Source organism: Erpetoichthys calabaricus, chromosome 3 (genome assembly GCF_900747795.2).
Source record: "Erpetoichthys calabaricus chromosome 3, fErpCal1.3, whole genome shotgun sequence".
NCBI lineage: Eukaryota > Metazoa > Chordata > Cladistia > Polypteriformes > Polypteridae > Erpetoichthys > Erpetoichthys calabaricus.
The window spans coordinates 16124017-16149431 of record NC_041396.2 but is presented as its reverse complement, the minus strand read 5'-3'; the positions used below and the strand labels follow the sequence as shown (position 1 = coordinate 16149431).

The following is a 25415-nucleotide window of genomic DNA, read 5'->3' as shown; positions in this document are numbered from 1 at the left end:
ATAAACAGAAAATGATCTTAAATACAGAAGTATACAATTAAAATTAAACATAATACATGTGTTTTATGCAGGACACTTGCAAGCTCTTTTCAGAGTCTCAATATGCAGTGAACTTGATTTTGAATGTGCTTAGTTAACCAAATGTCGGCATGCTAGGTAACAAAAAGGTATATTTTTCCTTTTTTTCCAAATTCTGCTCTGTCCAGCTTTAGTTCATTGTTCATTCATATTTCACAGAAATATGTATGTCACCTCTATATGTAAGCATTTCTTTATACTGTTGAATCAGTTTGTAACCCTCTCATTTACTTTGCTACGTGTAATAAAATTGATTTGGTGTTCAGTTAAGCTATTACTTAAAAGTCTATTTGCGCAAGTAAAAAAATGTAAGAATTAAAACAGCCAGAGCTGCCAATCATTGTAAAAATGTACACTAAGAGAAAAAATTATGCTGGTAAATGTAAAAACATTTACAAAAATGGAGGAGTGGACTATCCAGAAAAATGCTAACAATTACACTTTAAGGAGTCTCGTTTGAGACTTTGATCAAAACAAACCAAATGGCCAAGAAAAATAAGGAACCAAAAATAACTTCCCAAACATGGAATAAGAGATAAATCACACCAAACAAATTTAGTGTTATCTTATGAAGGCGACTTACTGGCTTCCGAGGGAATGATCTTTCCAAAAGCCTGGCAGAACCTAACCTAACACGTATAAAGCTGCTCAAATTTCTAATATCACAGACTAGGATACTTTTATTTGTGAATAAATCTGATGCTTTATAAAGAACACCAGGGAGTATGTCTGTGTTAAACAAACTCCCTTGACTTGTACTACATGCGGTAACTGCAGTATGAAACAATCAAATGTTTTTATTAATTTTTCAAATAAGGATTACATTAACATGCAGAAAGACGTCTACAATGTATAAAGAGAAAATACTCCTGATATACCTGTCACATTAACTTGTGAGATATCTCTCAAATATGTATTTTTTATATCTCATTTAATTAACTGCCATGGAAGAGCTATTACTTGAAATCAATTTATTGCAGTTTATAAAGTAATATACTAATTTACTTAGGGAGTAGATCATTTAAATAATTTTCATGTATTTGTACTGTAGTTGCAAACTCTTACTGTACAGTTTATACTTTATTTCTAATTACATACATAAACCTATATATATATATATATATATAGAGAGAGAGAGAGAGAGAGAGAGAGAGAGAGAGAGAGAGAGAGAGAGAGAGAGAGAGAGAGAGAGAGCGTGTGTGTGTGAGTGAGGAACAGAAACAAACTTAGAAAGATTTTTCACTCCACCTTACCGTGAAGCGTAAGAATGGGGAAAGCAATACAAAATTGAACAAGGAACAACCAGATGCCTCAGAGCATGTTCTGCTTTGCTTTCAGAAGAGGACCAGAAACATTTCATGAAGGATATGACCATGTTGTGAGCCAGAAAAAATAAATTAAACCCTGGCCCAGTTCAGCAAGGTCAGTTCCACCAATACCAAATTACCTTTTAATAAAATAATTTTAATAACTTTACATTAACATTCAACAGTTAATAAAAATGATTCACTTTTTAACATTTATTTTGCAAAAGTAGTATCAGTATTTAAAAGATAACAGATGCCTATAGTGTAATTTGTTGGGTTTATTTATTGGTTGCCAAAAATTAATGAAGTTTGTTCCAAACCTGATTAATTAAAAATATTTATTGACATTAACAGAAAGACAAACACTTTTATAAAAGACACATATTTTGTACAAAGTGTAATGGTATGTGTAATTGTCTGAAATATGATTTTCAATCAAATGCATGTACTTGTGATCCTAAGGCAAAACAAGAAAAATTAAAATGTATAGTATACAAGATCTGTTGACATAATGTAGCATAAAAATATCCGTTTATTATATATTATATAATAAGAATATCATACAACTAACTGATGCCCGGCGGTGTAAGAATAGGAATGGAAAACAGTGAGAAAGGAATTTAGAAACCAAGAAGACATAAATACAGTGGTACCTCGGTATACGTCTGCTTTGGAATAAGTCCAACTTGGTATACGTCCTGTTTGGACGTGAAAAAATTTGCTTGGTATACAACCTTTGTTTGGAATACAACTTGCGTGCTAGAACACCGCGTGTGGTATAGCGGGTCCGCGGCTTCAAAAAAAGGGCCAGGTTTTAACCCGTATAGCTGTATCATTCTCTGTGGGTGCGATAATGAGGTACTTGGAGCGAGTCGCACCTGCACAGGTGGGCTGTGATCGGGAAGAGTGAGACTACATTTTTAACCTTGGATTTTATCGGATTTATTTATTGTTGTTTTTATCCCACTGAACACTTGTTTTTATGGATATTTACTAAATAATTATTTATTGAAACCAGATGCACTGCACTTTTTGTTTGGACACTGATTTTTGTTTTAAATAAAAGAACTTGGCATTCTTGCACTATCCCCTGGCTTCATTTGAGAATTGTCCTCATTTGTCAGCTCATCTCGGTGACACTACCGATGCTGTTGGGTTCAGGACTCCCCGTAAGGATGTATGGGAGCGTGGAGTGGACCTGCATCGTCACACCGCGCGCTACCCTTCGCTGCCCACGAGCGGCAGCACACCAGTTGCTAGCATTCAGTGAACAACCCGCGTTATAACTCTATGTGAACTTTCACGTGATTTTGTGTTTTTTTGCGTAAATTTGAATTGATTGTTGAAAAGTACGAAGGTGGCATGCGTATCCGGGACATGGCTGCTGCATACCGTATGCTGAGAATGACGGTATCTACGATTGTGAAAAACAAAGACGTTATTAAAAAGTAAAGTGAGGTTAAATTTTCATTCATTTCATCTAATTGCTTTTGTATTTATGTATTTTAGTATTAAGCAGTGTTTAAATTATTTTATACAACCCCATCAATGTTTAATATGCCAATAACAATAGGATTTCTTTTTCATGGGAACGGATTAATCATTTTCCCTTTATTTCTTATGGGAAAAATTTGTTTGGTATACATCCTGTTTGGTATAAGTCAAAGGATCTGGAACAGATTAAGGATGTATACCGAGGTACCACTGTACTTCTTGAAAGACGCAGTTGTGAATAGATGTTGCCATGTATTACTCCCGATAGTACTATAGGAGATAGTACTCCTGACTTGTTGTGATAACTTGACTTGCGTTGGAAAGAACAACAGGAAGAATGTCTCCAAATCTGTCCCAATGTGATGCAATGAAATCTACTGCCCTATGTCGTAGTGAGAGTGCATTGCCTTCGTCAACCGTTTGTGTCAAGAAATAACCCACTGATAGGAACAGGCAGTTGCCGGATCCCGGAATAGAGATGATGTTGTACAAAAACCTGTCGACAGAGAAGATACTGTCTTTCATTTTATAACAAAGGCTTAGGAAACAACCGTCGCAGTATAATGAAAATACGAAGGAGCAAAACCAATAGCAAGGATCGAAACCAATGGCAATGGTCGACACAGTACCTTTCTGTAGCAGGCTACAGACAAAGACTCCCAGGCGCACATATGGCTGAAGTGAAAGGTCATGCGGTCAGTCTAGATATAGGGCAGTGATGTGACACCAACGGGGTCATGAGATAGGAGCAGGGAACGCAGTAGTCCAAAGGAGGAATAGGAATCGAGAAAAGCGGCGTGGGAGTGTATGGGAGGCCTCAGGCAGCGTGGAGAAGGGTTTGAAAGAGCAGGAATAGGAATCGGGAAATGCTGTGTCGGCTGTGTGTGGGCAGGACCGCTTTTGAACATGAAGCAGGATGAACCAGAAGAGAAATATATATAAGAGATATATATATTTTGCTTGGCTGATGCATTTATTAATAGGACCTTATTAAGTTCAGCAGAGGCTACAAACAAGTACAGTTTTGTTATTTTACAGCTGGAAAATATGTAGGTCAAGTTACTTGTTCAGGGTCACATAGTGAGGGATACTGTAAGAAGTACATGAACAATCAGCTTTGGGCTTAAAATCAGAGTGCCTTAGCCAATTCACCACACCAATATCTAATCTAATCTCTCTATTATATAAAAAAAAAAAGTCTTGGAAGGAGACGAGACGTGATTTTCTCGGAGGCACTTTAATGTCCCGCGAGACAAAAGGACAGCTGCTGTACAGGCTTTTAAGACGCGATTTAAGGTGGGACGGATCTACAAGTTTTTTCGTAGGCTTTGGTAATTCCAGTGTTAAATGTTCACAGCGCTGCGCGGCATGCAGATCACGCACCACGGCGGCGGCAACAGCAGCAGCAAGCCAACAGCAGATCGAGCAAAGAGGAGGTATAAAAAAAAAAAAAAAAAAAAATCAATTTGTTTCCCATTGTATCACCATTTAAGAGGGGGTTTCAGAGGAGCGACTGCATCGGAAGGTTGCCGGTTCGAATTCCGTAAATGCCAAAAGGGATTCTGCTCTGTTGGGCCCTTCAGCAAGGCTCTTAACCTGCAATTGCTGAGCGCTTTGAGTAGTGAGAAAAGCGCTATATAAATGCAAACAATTATTATTATTATCTCCTTAGCATGCGTTTAGCCCCCCGCTTCACAATGCAAGCAGCAGAGATGCGAAGTGGCCCGTGTGGGGGGGGGGGGGTTGGAAGAGGTGTTGAGGGGGTGGGCGAGCGAAACGGGTAGGGGGCAAAGCCCCCTAGTCTAATCTAATCTACTACAATAACAGGTAATATAATAAATTTTAAAATATTTAATATTTCTTGCCCTCAACAGCTTTCCTTGGTATTCTCATTTGTCTGAACCTGTAAGACTCTGTTATTTCGAAGAACAGTGCCCAGTGCTTGCTTCCTGTCAGCTAGAATACTTCCTTGAAGGTGACTCTCAGAGTGCCTCGTACGGCTTTCTCCCTACTTGTGTTTCTCACAATTGCTCTTCCTCTTTTGATCGCATTACTTTAGCCAAAATGACCAATCACACCAAAGTCAGGCTGACCAATCAATTTGTTATAAGTGACTCGACATACATACAGAGACCTTAACATTATATAGCAGATCTAAATAAAATATGTAAAAATGAAAGAGGTCATAAAGTCAGTACTCTGACTTTAACAGTGAAATTGTGTTCAAAGTCGTGGTTATTACAGAATAACTGCTAATGCTCATTAGTGACCTAATGTAAATAACTCGTATTGAAAAAAATCAGTGGAATACCTAAAATTTGTAAATCAAACTTAATAATAGTCATCTCATCTGAACAAAGCACATTAATATTTGCCATTTTTAATAATACTTCTTCTCTGGGTAGCAATTCCAGTAGAGCAGAACAAGCCTTGATCAAAAAGCAGACATCACTTTCAGCTTTCTTGCTTTCCTAAAATAAATATACTGCCACATCAATCAATAGCATCTACCCTTCGTATATAGCATTATTAAAAGTATGCATCACGGCAATGCATATTAAAATGCAAAAATAATTGCTAAAATTACTAATTGCAATAAATTTTAAAATTACTCGTACAAAAATAATTGTAATGTGCTGTGTTAAATACTTTGGGGGGGGGGGGGGGGAATAAAAAAAACAAATTTCAAGTTTCTCACAGAACTGTAAAAGTACAGAAGCACATCATTTCAACCAGCTATTTTTCAGCTTAGTATAAAATTACTATGGTGAAGGGGAATTTACAGAATTTACAACAAATGCATGAAATGGCCTTGGAGGAAGACATGCGGGAGAAGAGAGTCATGTAGTGGGAGGCATTTTATCGCATGAAATTCTGTATACAAAAATAATCATTAAAAGATAACTCTTCATCTATTTCAAAACAACATCTGTTGAGAAGGCTACAAGGTCTCATAATTATAAAAAAAATAAACAGCCACATCAGACAAAAAGAGCAGTGAAATTCTCTAACCCTTCAATTGTTCAGGTAGGGCAACTGATTTGCTATTGATGGCTTTACACAGCAGGTCTTTTGTCATAGCACATGGATATTTTTTTAAAAGAGTAGGCAGTGTGCCCCCCAGTGGCAAAGGCTGCAGACTGTATAGCACAGTGTTGAGTTTCAGTTCCCAAAACTGACTTTCTGTGTAAATTATTTTACCTTGCTAGTACCTAAACTGTTAAAAAACTGAAAGAATGATTCTATGCTGCACCTGTGTCCAGGGATAGTACTTCCTAACAAAAAGGTCCATACACAGTTCTAAGACTTTTGGTTTAACATCTAACAACGATTCATCTCATGACCCTGAGTAGAGTGCCATTGCTCCATCTAAGGAAATATAGAAACAAGTCTAAATTTTACTTTCAGAAAGTACATCTACCCATTTTATAAACTCATTTGGTCATAGGGAGTCAGAGATTATTGCAGAAAGCATAACAGGAACAAAAATTTGACACAACACCAGTTAATTACAGGTTAAAAAGATGTACACAATATGACTCATAAATAGTGAGCTAATTCAGAGGTACCAAACCAGTCATGTGACATGTTTTTGGACTAAACAGAAACTTGGGGTCCACAACAAAACTCAAATGAGCCAGAGGACAGATTGAACACTTCAAACAAAAGGCAGTCAAGGCAGGAATTGAGTTGGGTCCTTGCTTTATAAGGAAGCTGAACTATTTACTATGATATGGTTCCACCCTTGCATAGAGCAACCAGATAAATAAATAAACAGAAATGCTTACAGCACAACAAGATAGCTACATCCCAGACTGAATACTTGTAAGATAAATAATCAGACTTTTGTCTCCATGCACTTCACTGAATATTAACAAACAACACTTTCCTTGTTTGGCTGTCTGCCAGGTTGATACACTTCTGAAGAGGTCTGCAAACTATTTGAAGAGGAATTATTTACTTGACAATTAAAGTGTCACTCTAGCATACAACATAAGCATTATTTAACATATTTAGGAAGTATGAAAATAAATGGATAAATTAGAGCTGTCTCAAGCTAAAACAAGTTTTGGTGATTTTCACCAGCAGGAGGAAGTGTTCCCAACTCTTAGAGATATTTATTATGAGGTAGGGAGAAACAAGTAGAGCAGCTCGCACATTACCTACTTTCTTTTTGTGAAATGATTCTTACAAAATATTCTGTACCTGCTACATCTGATATCCTAATACTCTGTAAGGCTATGAATTGCAAAGTGTAGTTTTTAAAATTAAACTCATCCAAATGGTTTGAAAAATATTATGTCTTGATTATGTGTATTAGATTCACATTCACTTTAAAATTCAATACTTTTTACATAATGTGACTAGCACTTCCATTTTTTATAGAAGCTTCTTAAGAAAAGTTTAAGTAAAGCTCAAAGAAACATTCAAAAATACCAAGATTAGCCAAGCACTCCCCTAAAAAGGATGCCGACAGAAAAGCCGGAAAGATAAATAAAAAAGATGTCTTTTAAAAATTGTTATAAACAGAATTTTTTTCCTTCTATTACAAAATCTAATTCTTTTTGTTAGAATGAGATACATTGTTTTGAAACTGATAATAGCAACTGAAATGCCACAACTTAGACTTTTCTCATATTTTGGATTTGCTATATTGCTTATTTCACAATTGCAGGTCTATTTTTCTTTCACATGCTTTCTGTTGATATCACTTCCATAGCATATTGGTTAACTACACTAGAATGAACCCCTACCAGTATACTGATCTCCAAGTCAAACTTGCTCCACTGCTTCATATTTTAATCACTGCTGAAGTCTTTGATACTATTCTGTGCTGCATAGTGAAAAGCTTGCCAAACATTTACTAAGAACTAAGGGTCTCCAAAGATTTTCTTTCTTTCTTTTTTTTTTGATTTCCTTAGTTTCATCATGTCTTTGGCATGTGCTGTACACATTATACTTTAAACATTTTTTCTTGATTAAATTCCGGTTTAAGTTGTTTTTGTTTGTTAGACCTTTTGTAAAGGTTCACCTTTTCAAACAGCATTACCTAAAAAAAAAAAATCAATTTATCTGTTTCAAATGGTTTTCATTATTGCCAAGTTTCAAAGACCTGGAGCCAGCATAAATCAACCCTGTATAGAATGACAGTCTACAACCAAAAAACTCCCATACAATTGCCTACGGGCCCAAACTAAGAGTTACAAATAAAACCAATAGTGTTATTAAAGTATGGAAGGAAAGAGCAGCACTGAACTAACAGAAAACAAATCTGATAAAATATACAACATGAAAAGTGAACAAAGACAGCGAACAGGTTAGAAATCAAACCCTGACTCCTCGAACTACTGTTAAGTGTCACCATAGTACCTGACTACACCGATCAGTACTTGCCTCAGGCTTGCACAGAATGCAGGAAACAGTTTACTAGCCCTGTCTTCCAAACCGTACCACTACTGATTGACTGAGTGTTGAGCTGTCTTAGCTCTTCTCACACATTTGTAGAGCCAGTGGGGGTCATGTTTTCAATGGGGATCTGGCTTAATGTTCATTGATGGTCTAATCCACTGATGTTTTGTTTCTATAAAAGACAAGTTCTTCATTAAGGGTGCACATTTACACATATGTGGATTGTTGTTATTTCACGGTTAAGCAGTAGCCATATAGATTTCATAAACATTTTTGATGCTTCTCTGATGAGTTGCTGTTGTTTGCAGAGTTTTTAACCCTGTAATATGGAATTTGAAACAGGGGTATTAAATGTTTATTTTATGAATTATTGCAATTTAAGTAAATAAGAAATTTGAAATCTGTATCATGTAAACACAAGAAATTCAAGCTTTTGTAGAGTTCTTTAACTAATACAGTGATGGGTAAAGTGTCACTATCCCACTAGCATGTGCACTCCTTGTGCTTGTGGAAGATCCTATGACTTCAAAAATATTTAATGTGCTTGGTGGTTTAATTTTTTTTTTAAATAATTTAATTTTTTTCAACTTTTTATTTTATACCCTTAGCATTACACAAATATTCCCTGGAGAATAAAATCAGAGAGCTATATAGTGAAATAATACAAACATAATACATAAATCTTCAAATACACACATTCTCCATTACCTTCCACTCACTATGAAAAGGTGAATAAAGTGTGTGGTAAAAAAAAATATGATATCTGTATTTCTTATTTTTTATGTTTGCAAATTATAAAGAATGTGTGACTGAATTTTAACAACTGAAGTTAATTTTAGTTTTAACTGTTCTATTAATGGTAATGCACATTGGTTGTTGTTATAATAATAATAATAGATTATACTTATATAGAATCTTTCAAATGCTAAAAGTTGTTATGCATGTGCAACTCACATTGCATGCAGTCTTGGTACAGTACTCTGAAAAGTTTTATTATGTCTTATTACAGTTTCAATTAAAGGATGTATAATGTTGCAGAAAAGAGCACTACTGTGGCATGTACTCCAAATACATTTTAATTCACCTCAGGTAAAGTTTCTCATTTCCACATTCTATGAAAGATACTAAAAGAAACAAAGCACTTGTTATTTATAAAGAGGAACGATTATTAACAAAAATATTTTAAGAGGACTTTTTTAGAGTGAATAAATTGTTTCTAAAAGTGCAAGCCTACACACAAATCTCAGACTTTGAAGCGTCCTAAAGCCCTCTGGTCACTACATTTCCTATTTTTAAGTTTTCTTTTAAATTTAGCTTCTGCATTAGGGAGAAACTATCTGATGTTTTAATGTGGCTAAGAAGTGCTGTCCCTATTCCACACGTGTCTCGTTCCCCTTGTCCAGTATCCTGTTAGGTGGCATGTGGCTGATCAGGGCGAACACCCACACAGCAGACAGCAAGGCTCTGTGCAAGCAGAGCTGTGTCTGTCTCACAGATGGGGGTCTGATTCACAGCCAAAATGCACTAACGCGGACCTTTCCTATCCTGCACATACTGGAACAATACTTCATAGACTATGTAAATGTGACATTTATTGTCCTTCCAAAATCATTAAGAAAAAATATTAGTTCCTATATGTTTAATATTATTTTTAAAAATATTATTGCTTCTGCCAAAGCCTAATAAAATAAAACAAATACTCATGCGTATTGTACATACATACACAGTCATACTGTACATATGAACACAGACTTGGGATACCAACTATATTTGCTGGATACCCATATAAAATGGCAAGTAATATGCTGAAAGGAAACATAGTTAATGTTTGTGTACATTTGCCTATGCTGATGAAACAATATAGAATTTTAACCATGTAAAAGTTTAAAATATGTATAGCCCTCTCAAGTATATCACACACATCTAGGTAATCAAAACAAGAACGCTCTTTTGGTTTTCTCTGATGCTCTTCTCATAGGTATAGAGTAGCATTTGTTGTTAAATGTTATTAATTTGTTTCACAAAAAAATCATCCAAATGATCCAAAAGATCCACACAGTAAAGGGTCAAATCATTAAATACAGTCACTTTATTTAGAGAGATAAACTATTGTAACTGCGTTTGTACAAAATTAACAAAGTTCTGCAGCTTTTAGCTTGCTTCATAGGACAATTCAGGCAATAGTGTGACGCATTTTCAAATAATTCCACAATCCAAATATCTTCATTTCAAAAGTTTTAGTAAAATTCAAAGCAACATTGATATTACAAGGAAAAGTTCTTGTTTAAGAAAGGTTCTGTTTAAGGCTTACTTATCATGTTTCATTTCTCTCTATGTTTGGTCATACAGTCATAGTTTCAAATATTCATATCAAAATAGTCAGAAAACTGTATGCTAATACCCCATTTGCAAACTAACCTAACAGTCCATGCTTCTTGAAGTGTGACTATTTCCTAACTGGCTTATTTAACACTGTGTTACACAGGGATAGGTAAAAAGTTCAATTTCATGTTAAATTACAGTGGGTAAAAGATTATACCATAATCTATGTAACTATGTGAAACTGATATTCTATTAAAATAAAGTGAATTTAACATTAACACAGAAATTTAGAAGGGTTTTGTTCAAACAAAAATCAAGGAAAATAGGGCTGTATCGACTCATCTTGGTAAAACTGAAGTTATGTTCACACTCTATTATATATAGTATTACACAGTTATATTTATAACAAACAATTCAGTTTTCTATTTTATATAGTACCTTTATATAGTGGGTAGCGCAGTGGTTTGCATTTTCTCCCCATGTCTGCATGAGTTTCCTCTGGGTGTTCTGGTTTCCTCCCACTCTCCAAAGACATACAGGAATCAGTGGATTGGTGATACTAAATTGGCCCTAGTGTGTGATTGGGGTGTGTGTGTTTGCCCTGCGAGGGACTGGCACTGTATAGTAAACATCATCCCGAGGCCCTTTATCAGTATCAATCAATTAACATTTTTTTTTTTTTTGAACAGTGGTTGCATGACGGGACAAAAGAGGGGATTGAACCAGACACAATGTGGTTTAGAGTCCAGTTCTTTTCCCACTACAGCATACTCTAGAACATAAAAGCATCATGGGATAATAATCAATATAGAAAATGTTCTGCATTAAGTAAAACTTTTTAATATTGTGTAGGTTTAACAAGTTCAGCCTCCAAGTTCCTGCAACTATGCAGTATGTTAAATGAAATTATTGCTTTGCACCCTCCCCCACCATAACTTATCATCTATGGGGGAGGTTTGAAAACTTTTTAAAATCAAAAATCTTGATCTCCGGTTTTCAATGGATCTCTAAGTGTTTTAGGATCCCCTGATAACGAAAACATTGATATCTTGATGATGGGTGTGTGTCTTGAGGACAGTCTAGAGCTAAAACCGCTGGACGGCAAATACCAAACTCGAAACTTGACGTGTTATGAGATGACGATGTGCTGATTAGTTTTCTTTGAGGCACTCTAGAGGAACCCTTAAATACTGTAATTGTACAATTAATTATTAATTCTTATCGTCAATTGCTTTCGTAATGACCTATTTTATGATCAGAAAGCTCAGCATCACAGCAGTAAATAAATACTTAAATGTTAGAGAAGAGTTCTGGTAACTTGGTTCCTAGTACTAAGTCAAAAGGGCAATAGATCTCTAAGACTGGCCTTTTGTATGACTCTTGTATAATTCACCAAACCTGCCGGCAATATTACTGTGCACATAAAAAATACTGGGATTGTCATATTGTTGAATATGAGAGGTCTGGTCAGTAAATCTAAATGCATGACTGACCCCCAAGCAATTTTCTGTGGAAACACAGAGCTGTATACAGTATATGCAATTTATAAGAAATTTTTTTTGGATAAAAGAGACAGCTACAAAAGAAAATTAGAACAAAAAATTCAAAAATGAATATTGCTCTACATAGCTGAGATGTAGTCTTTATTTTACAACTGGTAATCTGTACTGCCTTAAATGAAGCCATTTATATTTATTCTGTTGTTTAAGTTTTTTATATATATATATATATATATATATATATAAAAAAAAGCTTTCTTAGTACTTGCTATGCAACTCTTGTTTGCAGAGACACTATTAGAAGTAACAGAAATATGTCACTTGAAAATGTATTATACAGCAATTAAAAAATTAAAATAACTCTTCACAAAGCTGTGACAAGTCTCGATTCTTGACTGAATGTATAACATTGCAACAGAAAGAGAAGGTTTCTAAGAGCTGGTATTTTTAATTAATTTTTACTTCTGTCGTCTGTTTTTTCCAGTGATTTTTACGAATAGAAGTATGCATGCAAGTCCTCTGGGGTTGGAGAGAGGGGCTTAGGAATTGAAAAGAAAATGCTGTCTTTTTCTCAATTAAACACTACAGTACATTAAAAGTGATCTGACTGGCACAAGAGCTATTCAGGCGTCTAAATGCTTGAATGTAAAATAAAAACAGCAGAAGAGCACAAAGGAATCATTGAAAATGTCATTGCAAGGCAGAACTTAGTGAGAGGGAGTACTGCGCCAAGTAAAACAGCACTTATAAGTTTGCAGATCCTTTTGATAGCAGATTTTTTTAGACAGACTGTTTGCATTTCTCAATTAAGGTATAGTGTCGAACAGCAAAACTGTAAGTTAAAATCACCATCTGTACTGAAAGACAAAGTCCAGATCAACAGCCACACGTGTCTGACATAAAGACCTACTGCCGCCCAACCGCACCAGCATGAGGGAGGCCGAAAGTTCTCAGTCCTAATTAAATGAATACTTTCTAATTATAACACAGCTCAACGTGACACTAATTTCACACTCTGTAAGCATAAGCAGAACCACTAAGCAATAGAACACTAAATCAACCTGCTCACTATATCGTCTTCTTTTTGCTATTGAAGCAGACTGAAACAAAATCTGTTATTTCATTATGCAGAAGGAGGACAAAGAAGGTGAATTTCAGTCAGGACCTTAGTGTAAAGACTAATTACACAAGTTCCAGGGCCAAGGAAATGGCAAATAATGGCAAGAATGCTGGGCCACAGGTGTGAAACAATTCTAGCACAAAGCACCGATAGAGTACAGCACCTTCCAGTCTTGACGGCAAAACTTAACAGCTAATAAAAATTAAATAGTTATGCAAAAAAAAAAACAAAATGAAAGTAGTATGAATATTTATAGTTTAATTCATGTGAAATGTTCTCATTCACTTTGTCAGTCCGTTGCTGAGAAATATGCTCTCCGACAACCTAGAAAGCTAAAATTTGAACAGTTATGGAGAACTGCCCAAAGACATAAGACAGAATTAAAAACCATAATTTCCACAATATAGTCTTAAACATTCCAATGCTTTTGAAAAAGATATTTCATATTTCTTGAAATCAACAAAACTATGAATCTTTGGTGAAATTTAAGGGTTACATTAGTTGGACACTAAAAATTACAGCCATTCAAAAAATCTTTAGCCAGATTCATAATTTAATGCATCTGAAAACCACCCAATACTAATCTTTACTGAAAATAAGACTGAAATGTGTTGAGGAAAAGCTCATAACAGCAAAGACTGGCAGCACCCCTTTGCTAGAAAATGAAGTTTATTGTAAAGATGGGTCAGGAAGTGAAAAATAAAAAGAGACATAGGCAGAAGTTACTTGTCCTCAGTGTATTTTGAAGGCACATCAGCAGTGGCCTTGTACATATGGATTTATAGTATACAAGGTGCATTTGTCACACCAGTTTACTATAAATTAAGTCCTTTATGTTCATCTGCATTTAACTGTCAAGTTTGGAAAGTACAATGAGGCCATTTCTTATTAAAATATTAAAAGCATGCAGTAAACTTTGGGCTTATGGGAGATAAATACAGCAATAAATCAATGCACCTTCCACTCTGAGGTTATTTCTATGCACTACACACAACATAAACATATAAGACTTCTAACAATAGTTGTAAGTATAAATTATCTCAGCTCACAAAAATATCCAAATTGCTTTTGCTAGTAACATTTTGACTAACTTTTGCTGATTTTCAAAACTAACAGCAAAGTGAAGGAAGAAAACCATAGACAAATCACAATCAGTGCAACAACACTTGCAGCTGATCAAAATATTTTTGCAAACATAACTGTTTTTTCTTTTAATGTGCAAATTTTTTGTCTTCATAAGCATGTTTTGCAGCAAGATTTATCATTGTTTTCAAAAACACTGCGTCCCTGACTACTATGATTTAATGTGTTTGTACAATAAGAACATTCTACTACTGATTATGGCTCAAGATGCCAGAGAGAAATGGGGGTCGAGGGACAAAAAAGAGCTTTCGAGCTTCCACAGTACAGTTAATGTCTCAAAGTCAATATAAGCAGGACTCCTTGGAAATGGTTTTGTATTTTTTGCATCTCAGTATGAAACTACTTGAACACTTGCCTAATAAATTAATTAAATCAAATAAAACTTTTTGAAATCAAAGTTCAAACAGCGGAACCTGCTCCATTTTTAAGCAGTAAACTACAAAGAATCTCTGCAGGTTCCTCATTCAAATCCTCCTGGATGAACTATCATGCTGCTCCAGTTCTACGAAGAAAACATGAAGCAAAAGTTGCTTTATTGAGTAAAGAAGAATACGATGCCAGAACAAAACTGAAAAAAGAAAAAAACAAAACAACAGAATTGAAACAAGAATCTATTAGGACAATAGACAAGACACTGAAAAGAAATCCTTATCTACAACTGGTAATAAAAACTGGAAGCCGAGTACACTCCAGAACTGACCCTATGCTGTGGTCAGGGACCCTAACTTTCAGGTTTTTGAAAATTCAGCTTTGAACTGGACAATGATCTTAAACAAAAATTCAGTGGCTCAGAATAAAGAAAATAAATACCCTTAAGTAGCCCACTCAAAATCCTGACTTCAGTCAAATATAACATTCTCTCAAGTAAACTATAATAATATAGTAATAGCAATAAAAATACATTTTATTTATATAACAGCTTTCCCATGCTCAAAGCTCTTATTTAAACAGCAGGGTATATGTAACATTAGGTACAAATATTTCTACATAGAACACTAAACAGATAAATACAGGAGATACAAAGCATTACATAGAATAAAAGACAATAAACCAGAGTAAAATACTACATTCAATACTAAAAGAAAAGCCTGAATAAATAACATCATTTCTGATATAACACACACACACACACAGATTATCCAGAGCATCTGGACAGAGAGGTAAACTGAAAGAAGGGGCAGAATGTCAGGTTAAGTTAGAGATAAATGGATGATGGATTTATGTTAGTTGAATTATTTAGATCTTTAATTTTATTGCAGTAAAAGTGGAGGAATTTTTCACAGACTTCGGTAGAGGAGGTAATTGGCCCAGATGCAGGTTGAAGTAGCTACAGTAACTACAGAGAACAAAACTCTCAGGCTATCATGGCCACTTTCTCTCATTCTGCCATAATGTGTGTTCTTGGCTGCAGTTGGTGCATCCCTGTAAGCCCTTTGGTGGTCAGAGAAAGCCTGGATATGCACAGTGAGGCCAGTCTTACGTTACATTCTCTCAAGGCACCGGCCAGCTGCTTTCATAGACTGTAATTCTGAATTGTACCATAGAGTCGAGTGCTTTAAAGAACCCTCCTTATGTTTTAAAGGAGCGGTTTTAGCTAGTGTTAAATGAACGGCTGTGTTATAATAGTCAACAACACTATCTAGTGTTGATGAAACAGGGGAAGACAGAAAAAGATCAGAAATGGATCCAGCAAAGATCTAGGGACAGATATTTTTAAGGTTTCTGAAAGATATTTGACGTTTACAGGTAAGAGGAGGGAGAGGTAATGAGACAGTGAAAAGTACTGCTTTATGGTCAGAGAGTCCCAAATCACTGCTATAAGTGTTGCCAACAGATACGCCAGATGTACAGATCAAGTACAAGACCACCAGAGGGAGTAGGAAAATCAACATGTTGCACCAAGTTAAAACAGTCCAGTAAGGATAGAAACTCATTTCTCAGCTTAAATGTAAGCTTAAAAAGTTGCTGTGAAGAATGACTCTCTGGGAAAGCGAATATCAGTGGGTTAAAAGTTCAGTCAGATCTGTTAAGAAAGACCCATTGTATTTTGGGGGATGATAGACAATAATAAATACGACAGGACCAGATTTTATAATTATACCACTAAACCATGACTGTAACTGAGGATCCACAAAGTACTCAGACAAACTTTGAAGACTTGTTATTATTACAAATATTTAAGTACATTTGTTTTGTAGTTTTGTGTCAGAAGTCCTGACTTTGAATTTTGAATATTTTTTTCAGCAACTTTATGAGTATATGTAGTCTGAGAAAATGAAAATTATATCTTTATGTGACCGAAATCATAGGGCAAGAGGGGGAATGAATGAATCTTTGACTATTACATTTTAACAAATAACTTCTAAAGTATTTCTGGAACCCCCACTAAACAGTGATAAAATATATCAGAGGCCTCTCTGGACAAAATGATAGACTGAATTCTGGTTAAAACAGTTATAATTAAATATTTAGTAACAATATTAATGAGCATAATTACTATTTAAAGCTTATTAAAAGAAAAGATACTTGATTCTCCTAATTTTCCTGAGCTTAAGCTGTAATAGGGAAAACAATGGAAGTTTCAATTTGTTTGAAAACAATACTGTAGATGAATTTTTCTGGAATATCTTGGACGCCACTTGTTCTAAAATGTTCAATATTTGCTGAATGTAAGCGTGTAGAAGCTCTACCCAACACAAATAAAACCAAAAACAACAAAACTCCCCACATAACTTAGTGTTGAAAACGGACATTTTAAGATATGAAAGTCAATTTTGATTTTCCACAGACACATGCCCATACGTGCCCACACACACACTGAAAGACATAATGCTAAAGTCAACTTTCATTGACAATATGAACATCATAGAATCAGAATCTGAACTTAACTTGATAGCAAATTTTTGACCCCATCACCAAACTTCCAGTTACATGGAAGTAAAAGAATACACATAACAATAACATGCCATCATTTTTCTCCTTTCCATTTCATGGGCTAATAATTAGGCCTCCCTGGGCACTATTTAAAATGGGCGTTAGCCATTGGATTTTTAAGACCACACAGAATAAAGCTTACTTAAACTTCCAAAGATAAATAAAACTATAGTGTAAGGCACAGTCTTTAGCTTCATCAGTGAAGCAAAAGAAACACATAAGGAATTTGTGGTGATTGTTTAACTTCAGTGTTTTCAATCATAATAAGCAGCGTGGGCTGTTTTTTTTATTCCTTAAGTAGCAAAACAGCACATTTCAAAAATCCCCCAAACGTATGGAAGGCCTATCAAAGAGCATCAGTACTGGAACACGTCCATCCATCATTTTCTAAACCCATTTATCTAGTACAAGGTAGCAGGGAAGTCATTAAATGAACAAATATAGTTTCAAAATTACGTACTAGAGCACATTCCAGTTAATTATGACCTAATGAAGCACTTATTTGCATAGAACAGGTGTGAGTGCGTGTTTGATTTTGTGTCCAGTTTCAGTATGCCAAATTTAAAACAAAGACCAAATGTAAATGATTTTCTACAAAATTTCCTCCCACACTTTCTGCATTATAAAATTATTCATTAAAGTGTTAATATTAGCTTAATTCAATGCATGTCTTTCACTGCCTTTTTAGTAGATGGTATGTTCATCCAATCTATAGTTTATCTGTAGTTACTCCATCAATTCATTTAAGTTCTGTACTAACCTCCTGACCTTCTGCTGTGGGTAACTGCTGTGGCAAGCACTGCATTCAAAAGCATAATAGAGCCATGAACATCCATACTATTGTCACACCATCTAAAGAACACAGATAGGAACTACTTGTCAAATGATGCCATTGTTGAACTGTAGCAAATCACCTATTTACGCTTCTTTTTTTCTTCTTTTTTTTTTACACTAGTTACAGAAGAATGTGAATAATACTTATAAACAGGACTACTGTATTTATTATGCATTATGTATTTGTTTGAGTGAAGCTAAATAAATAATCAGGCAAATTAAAACATTCACACTGTGGGCCTAGTACAATGTCTTCTTCATTTACCTGCATCTTTCATGAATTGACCTAGAATGTACAGAACAAGAGCTAAAGCTATAATTAAACTTACGAGTTGTAACTTCCTCACAACAAAATGAGCAAGCAATGTGCTAGAAAATGTAAAATTTAATTACACAAAAATCAACAGCAAACATTGTAGGTAAGAGTAGATACCTTCTGTCTAAGAAGATGCATTCTCTTAAAAACAAACTACATTTATTAAATCAGGGGGTGCTAAAATTATCTAGCAGTCCCCTGATGTTATTTTGGATATTTGTTACCTCTCTTGACCTTACCAAAATGTTCAGTCAATGAGTGCTAACTACGTATGGTGTTTTTGGTTTAAGACCTTCTTCTTATCTTTGAACATCTGTGTTTCTAACCTTAACAGATCTCAGCAGTTATGGTTTTGCTTATGTATTTTCTTGTTTTGATTAGGTTCTCATGTTTATTCCCAATGGTTTGCTATAATCATCATTTTCTGATGAAGAGACATGGGCAACTGCCTGTTAGTCTCACATATATAAATCCATCCTTGGTTATTTCAGTCTGGTAGTTTAGTCCACCTATGCTCTGATGAGATCCACAAGTTCAAATAAACCCTTCACAACACTAAAATATACAGATGGTACTGAATGGTACCGAGTACTAAAGAAGGGGTAGAACTCCACTGTGTAGTAGATAATGTGACATAATACAATTTGTTTGTAACATTGTACCCATATGTTAGAACACAAATTAAAGAATCAATTCTACTTCCTAGCCCATTATCCACCCAGGGGGTAAACGTTAACATTATTCAAAGTTATTGTCTGTTTTTACCTGCATTTTTATTACTCTTTAATTTAATATCGTTTTTTGTATCAGTATGCTGCTGCTGGAGTATGTGAATTTCCCCTTGGGATTAATAAAGTGTCTGTCTGTCTGTCTGTCTGTCTGTCTATCTATCTATCTATCTATCTATCTATCATCTTCATATATAATACGCTACCGTGGCTGTTCGTTTGTCTGCCCAGGATTTTAAATCACCTGTAGCTTGCAAACCGTTTGACCTAATGACCTGATATTCGGTACACTTACAGTCATATGAAAAAGTTTGGGACCCCCCTCTTAATTCTTTGGATTTTTGTTTATCATTGGCTGAGCTTTCAAAGTATCAACTTCCGTTTAATAGATGGCATGCCTTATGGAAACAGTAGTATTTCAGCAGTGACATTAAGTTTATTGGATTAACAGAAAATATGCAATATACATCAAAACAAAATTAGACAGGTGCATAAATTTGGGCACCCCGACAGAGATATGACATCAATACTTAGTTGAGCCTCCTTTTGTAAATCTAACAGCCTCTAGACGCTGTCCTCCTATAGCCTGTGATGAGTGTCTGGATTCTGGATGGAGGAATTTCTGACCATTCTTCACACAAAATCTCTCTAGTTCAGTTAAACTTGATGGCTGCCGGGCATGGACAGCCTGCTTCAAATCCTCCCATAGATTTTCGATGATATTCAAGTCAGGGGACTGTGAAGGCCATTCCAGAACATTGTACTTCTCCCTCTGCATGAATGCCTTTGTAGATTTTGAACTGTGTTTTGGGTCATTGTCTTGTTGGAATATCCAACCCCTGCTTAACTTCAACTTTGTGACTGATGCTTGAACATTATCCTGAAGAATTTGTTGATATTGGGTTGAATTCATCTGACCCTCGACTTTAACAAGGGCCCCAGTCCCTGAACTAGCCACACAGCCCCACAGCATGATGGAACCGCCACCAAATTTGACAGTAGGTAGCAGGCGTTTTTCTTGGAATGTGGAGTTGTTCTTCCACCATACAAAGCGCTTTTTGTTTTTACCAAATAACTCAATTTTTGTCTCATCAGTCCAAAGCACTTTGTTCCAAAATGAATCTGGCTTGTCTAAATGAGCATTGGCATACAACAAGCGACTCTGTTTGTGGTGTGAGTGCAGAAAGGGCTTCTTTCTCATCACCCTGCCATACAGATGTTCTTTGTGCAAATTGCGCTGAATTGTAGAACGATGTACAGATACACCATCTGCAGCAAGATGTTCTTGTAGGTCTTTGGAGGTGATCTGTGGGTTGTCTGTAATCATTCTCACAATCCTACGCATATGCCACTCCTGTATTTTTCTTGGCCTGCCAGACCTGCTGGTTTAACAGCAACTGTGCCTGTGGCCGTCCATTTCCTGATTCCATTCCTTACAGTTGAAACTGACAGCTCCTAAACCAGGAGACTCAACAATCTTTGTTTTCAGATCTTTTGAGAGTTGCTGTGAGGATCTCATTCTGTCACTCTTCAGAGGAGAGTCAAAGGGAAGCACAACCTGTAGTTTACCACATTAAATACCTTTATATCTCATGGATGGACACACCGGTCTATGAAGTTCAAGGCTTAAGGAGCTCATCCAACCAATTTGGTGTTGCAAGTAATCAGCATTGAGCAGTGACATGCATTCAAATCAGCACAATTACAAGGGGACCCACATTTGTGCACAGCCAGTTTTTCATATTTGATTTTGATTTAATTTCCTACTACTAAATACTGCGTCACTAAAAATCTTTGTTCGGAAAACACCCCAGTACTCAGATGTTCCTAGGAAATGAAAGACAGACCACTGTTATCTTTTTTGTTGAAAGTAGAGTAAATTATTATGCAGGCTGAGAGGGGTTCCCAAACTTTTTCATATGACTGTATACTATATGATGTCTACTAACCGCTTTCGGGGTGATGATTGACCTCCAAGGTTATTCCTCTTTTTATTTTATTGTACAATCAACACTCAGCAGTGGCCAGCAGGGCGGCCGTGCGGTGCATGCGTATGGGCGCCATTCTCATCCCTATCACCTTTGCTATCACTTCCCCTACCCCTTCATATCTTAAATCATTCTTGAGGCAGATTGAAGACTTAAGTGCCAGCTTAAGTGGAAAATTAAAGATGTACTAAGTAATTGCAACACAAACACTGACTTAATCAGTTTTAACACGAAAAAATCAAGACGAGAGAAGAGAAGAAGCAGGCCGCTAGGGTGGAAAAAAGAAAGGCTGCTCAGGAAGCAGCAAGCGCATCAACCTCTGAGCAAATGAATGCTAAACATACAGAGAAAGAGTATGAAAGCTATGAATGCTCAAATCAAGCGTATTCACTGCACATTATCATGCAGTGTGCCATTACTAGTAATACAATATGTTGCAATCCCATTTTTGTGGTCTTAGGAGATACAACATTCAAATAAAGTTAGCAGAATATGAAAAAAAGCATATTGTACAAGTACAAGAAAAGATGTAAAGGGCCTTTAAAAATGTATATTTTTTTTCAAAATTTAGGTTTCTTTATTTAATAAAAGTATACTCTAGGAAACTCAATTCTCTCAGTCTATTTCAGTAAACATGGAATTGCAAAATTTGTATAAGCATTATAAATGAAATACATTTTCACCTTAGACCTATCAACATTTCAAATCTATTATTTTAGCACACATTCATATGAAAGATCCACACTAATTCATTTAATTTTTAGTGATGACCTGCACAAAAAAAAAAAAAAACTGCAGCAGTTGCAGAATAAAGCCCCCATGGGCTGAACCAGGAAAGGCCTTTAAAAGAACTGCTGACTCCTGCAGATCCAGCCAACTTTTACACCTGTGGTGCTAACAGGAGCGCCAAGTGAACTCTTGTCCACTACCCCTGTGTCAGCCCAGCATGACTTCTAATTTTTTTCTCTTTTTTCCCTAATATTTGGTTTTCTAAAATCAACATACAAGTAGATTGAATTAAAAGCCACTCAATCAGCAGTCTTACATGAAAAAGAAATTACAAATCGGACCTCCCACTAATTTTTAAAAGTCAAAATATACTCTGTTAATATAGAAAGCATACTGGTGGAAAAGAAATATGTCACTTAACAAGACACTTCTGTTATATTTTAAAACATAACCTACATGGCTATAGTTCACCATAATTGTGTGTTTCCATTTTAAAGGGCACATTCAAATCTGGCAAGCATCCCTATGTTCCATGTGTGTGAGGGGAGTTATTAAATTCTATTTAACACTAGAATTACCATAGCCTACGAAAAAACTCGTAGATCCAGCCCACCTTAAATCCGTTCTCACCTCTCCCTCAGTGTCTTTTGTCCTGTAAATGTGCAGATTAAGACGAGCAGCAAGCAGCCTGCTATTCCATCTCCCACCGCCGCAGAACGTGCACAATGTTCTCCCAGCTCATGCCTTGATTGATTATCTGGGAGTGAAGTGCTGGAGTTTTAGAGTGGAAATAATAGATCGTTATTTGGAACACATGCATTTCATGAGTGTTCCGTTTCTACAATAATCTGTGTAAATATATTGTTAAAACAGAAATGTTTTTCATATTTTAGTAGTAAATGACAAAATGTTGGCATAAACTATATAGTGTGTGAAGCCTGAAGTCCAAAGATCAAATAAACACTTTCACAAAAGGTTCAAGGACGATACAACAGCTTCCGTGGCGTAGCGGTAAGATTTGCTGACTTGTAATTAAGAGTCCCCGGTTCGATTCCGACTGCCTCCTATATTTGCTGTTTTCAGTAGTGAGCTGCTCTTATTGTTAACATTATACAGTACACACATACATTTGGTTTGCGTCTGTAACAGACGGTGTACATTTAAAGGACTTGTAAAAGTTACCGTGTTTTTTTTTGTGTGGAGTCAGAAAGTGAATCCAAGTCAATCCAAGACTCACTCAAGCATTCATGTCTTTGGAGTTTGACGAAGAGCAAAACAGTTACAAACATGTAACATGTAAGATATAATGCAATAAGATTAAAAGATAAATGATATACTAAAACAAAGTAAGTGGTTAATCGTTAAAAACATGCAAAAACATTCTAGACAGTGTATCTGTTAAACCAGTTTTCCCATGTTATGGTGTCACATTTAATGTACCTTGCTGATCACACAAGGAGGGCATGCTTTTGAAAACAAGTGTCCTAAAAGTCAGTTAGGTCCTTTATATCTTGGACTTTCCCCTGCTGCTGACTATTAAAAGAGCTATTGATTATCCAAGCACTGTTGTTCAGAGAATGTTACCATTGCCTAATATTTTCCTCGCTTTTCTTGCTCTCAGAGAACTCCCTATGCCCAGAATTATAAGGGTCCATGTAGTATATCAATGCTCATTGCTAAAAGGTGGTGCACATTTTCTATAGAAATACTCAATGTTTCATTAATTCAAACATTTTCTAATGTCTTCATTAGTGCAAACATTTTTTGTAGAAAAACTTGACTGCTTTTATTAATGCAAACATTGTCAGTAGAAATATCAATTGCGTTCATTAATGACGAAGCTCCAGTACAGGCTCTGTGTACTTTCCTTGCATTTAGTTATAGGGTCCTAGTTCTCATCAGCCTCTAGGCCTTTATATCAAAACAGAATGCACTGTTAACGGTTTAAGTAACTGCACTGCCATTTGCAACTATAACTATTCACATACTGTATGTATATGAGTAAGAGACACAAAAAGAAGATCAAAAATAAATTAAATTATCCATCCATCTCCTAAACTTGGTTTATCCTGAGCAAGGTCAATGAGGAAGATAAAATAATCTTCAAAGAAAAGTTCAGGCCATTTTGTAAATCTTTCACTGAAGGCTTTTTATAATAAGTACAGAAGTAGAATCTAAAGAAAACACTTTACTGCAGGTTACATAGAGTGTCGCAACGGCATACAGGGTACCAGACCTTCTAACAAACCTTTTTCTTGCTTATGGCTGAGATGCTTAAATGCCATGTGCACGTGTGTCTTCCATAAGGACTCTGAGTTGCTCTCACCATCCGAAGGAATAAAATGAATCAACTTGATCTATGTATCTAAACTGATGTATAAGTTATATTTGGGCACTAGTTATGTTTATGTTAATGCTGGGATGAGCTGGACTGCAAGTTATGAGCAGGTTCTTGTGTTGTGTTCACTGTTTCTTGGACAGCCTTCAGGTCTACTTATCCTTAAACTATTTTAGTCAAATAATGAATTACATGAATGTTCTTAATGTTTCAAGTACTTCAGATTAAACCTGTGAGTAACAGCTTCTTGAAATATTCTTATGTCAGCATTAATTTCTTTAAAACTACAAAACTATAGGTATGTGTGCATATATGTCAGCCACTTATACAGATATGTTGAGACAACTTGGCTATAAACAAAATATGATAACATCTTGGAATACCCCATATTATTCTCTATACAGCACTTATTAATATTTTACTATGTTTAAATATGAAACATTTTTGAAGTCTTTTACATTTTTTGCCAGTGATAAACAAAACACATTTGAAATATCCAAGTGAAAACAACATTGTACAGCTCAAGGAGGGATTCAGGGATTCTAGTGTTAATACTAAACATCTGAACATGATTTGGTACAAATAGCTGCATAAATATATCACATAACTGATCATTGATTAGGATAAATACACCTTTATGGAAAGTGTCAAATTGGTTAGTAGTAGACTGGATTTGGACATTAGCTGAATAAGCCAGAGCTTTGGGCTTCAGAGTCTGAAGCAGCTTCTCTCTTTTTTGTTTTTAAATTGTTTAATTGTCTCAGTTTTTATATTAATTGCATATAAATACCTCCATAAATTAAGTCTACCGTATGGTTCAAATCACGTTCATTAACTGCTTTGCTTCTGTAAGCATACAGTACATACCTTCTGTTCAGAAAGATAAGTACAATACGTCGCACATGTTGACGTAACACTTAGTAGGGATATTTTTCTGATAACAAGTGAAACATGAGACACTCATTACTTTGTACAAGTACAGCAAGATGAATATCACATACTGGATGCAAGTATTTTATTCTTAAGGATGACTATAATTGATGTCCAACTCATCACAATATTAAAAATCAAAAGTTTCTTATTGGACAAAATATCTTGATCAATAAAATGTTCCTATTTAAAAAAACTGTAATAGATAGATAGATAGATAGATAGATAGATAGATAGATAGATAGA

The 25415-nt window shown here is 35.5% G+C and overlaps 1 protein-coding gene across 3 annotated transcripts in view; it reads right to left on the bottom strand.

The window, feature by feature from the left end:
- Positions 1-25415, bottom strand: part of supt3h (SPT3 homolog, SAGA and STAGA complex component) — a 518283-nt gene that overhangs the window by 227622 nt on the left and 265246 nt on the right. The gene's annotated exons all lie outside the window — the stretch shown is intronic.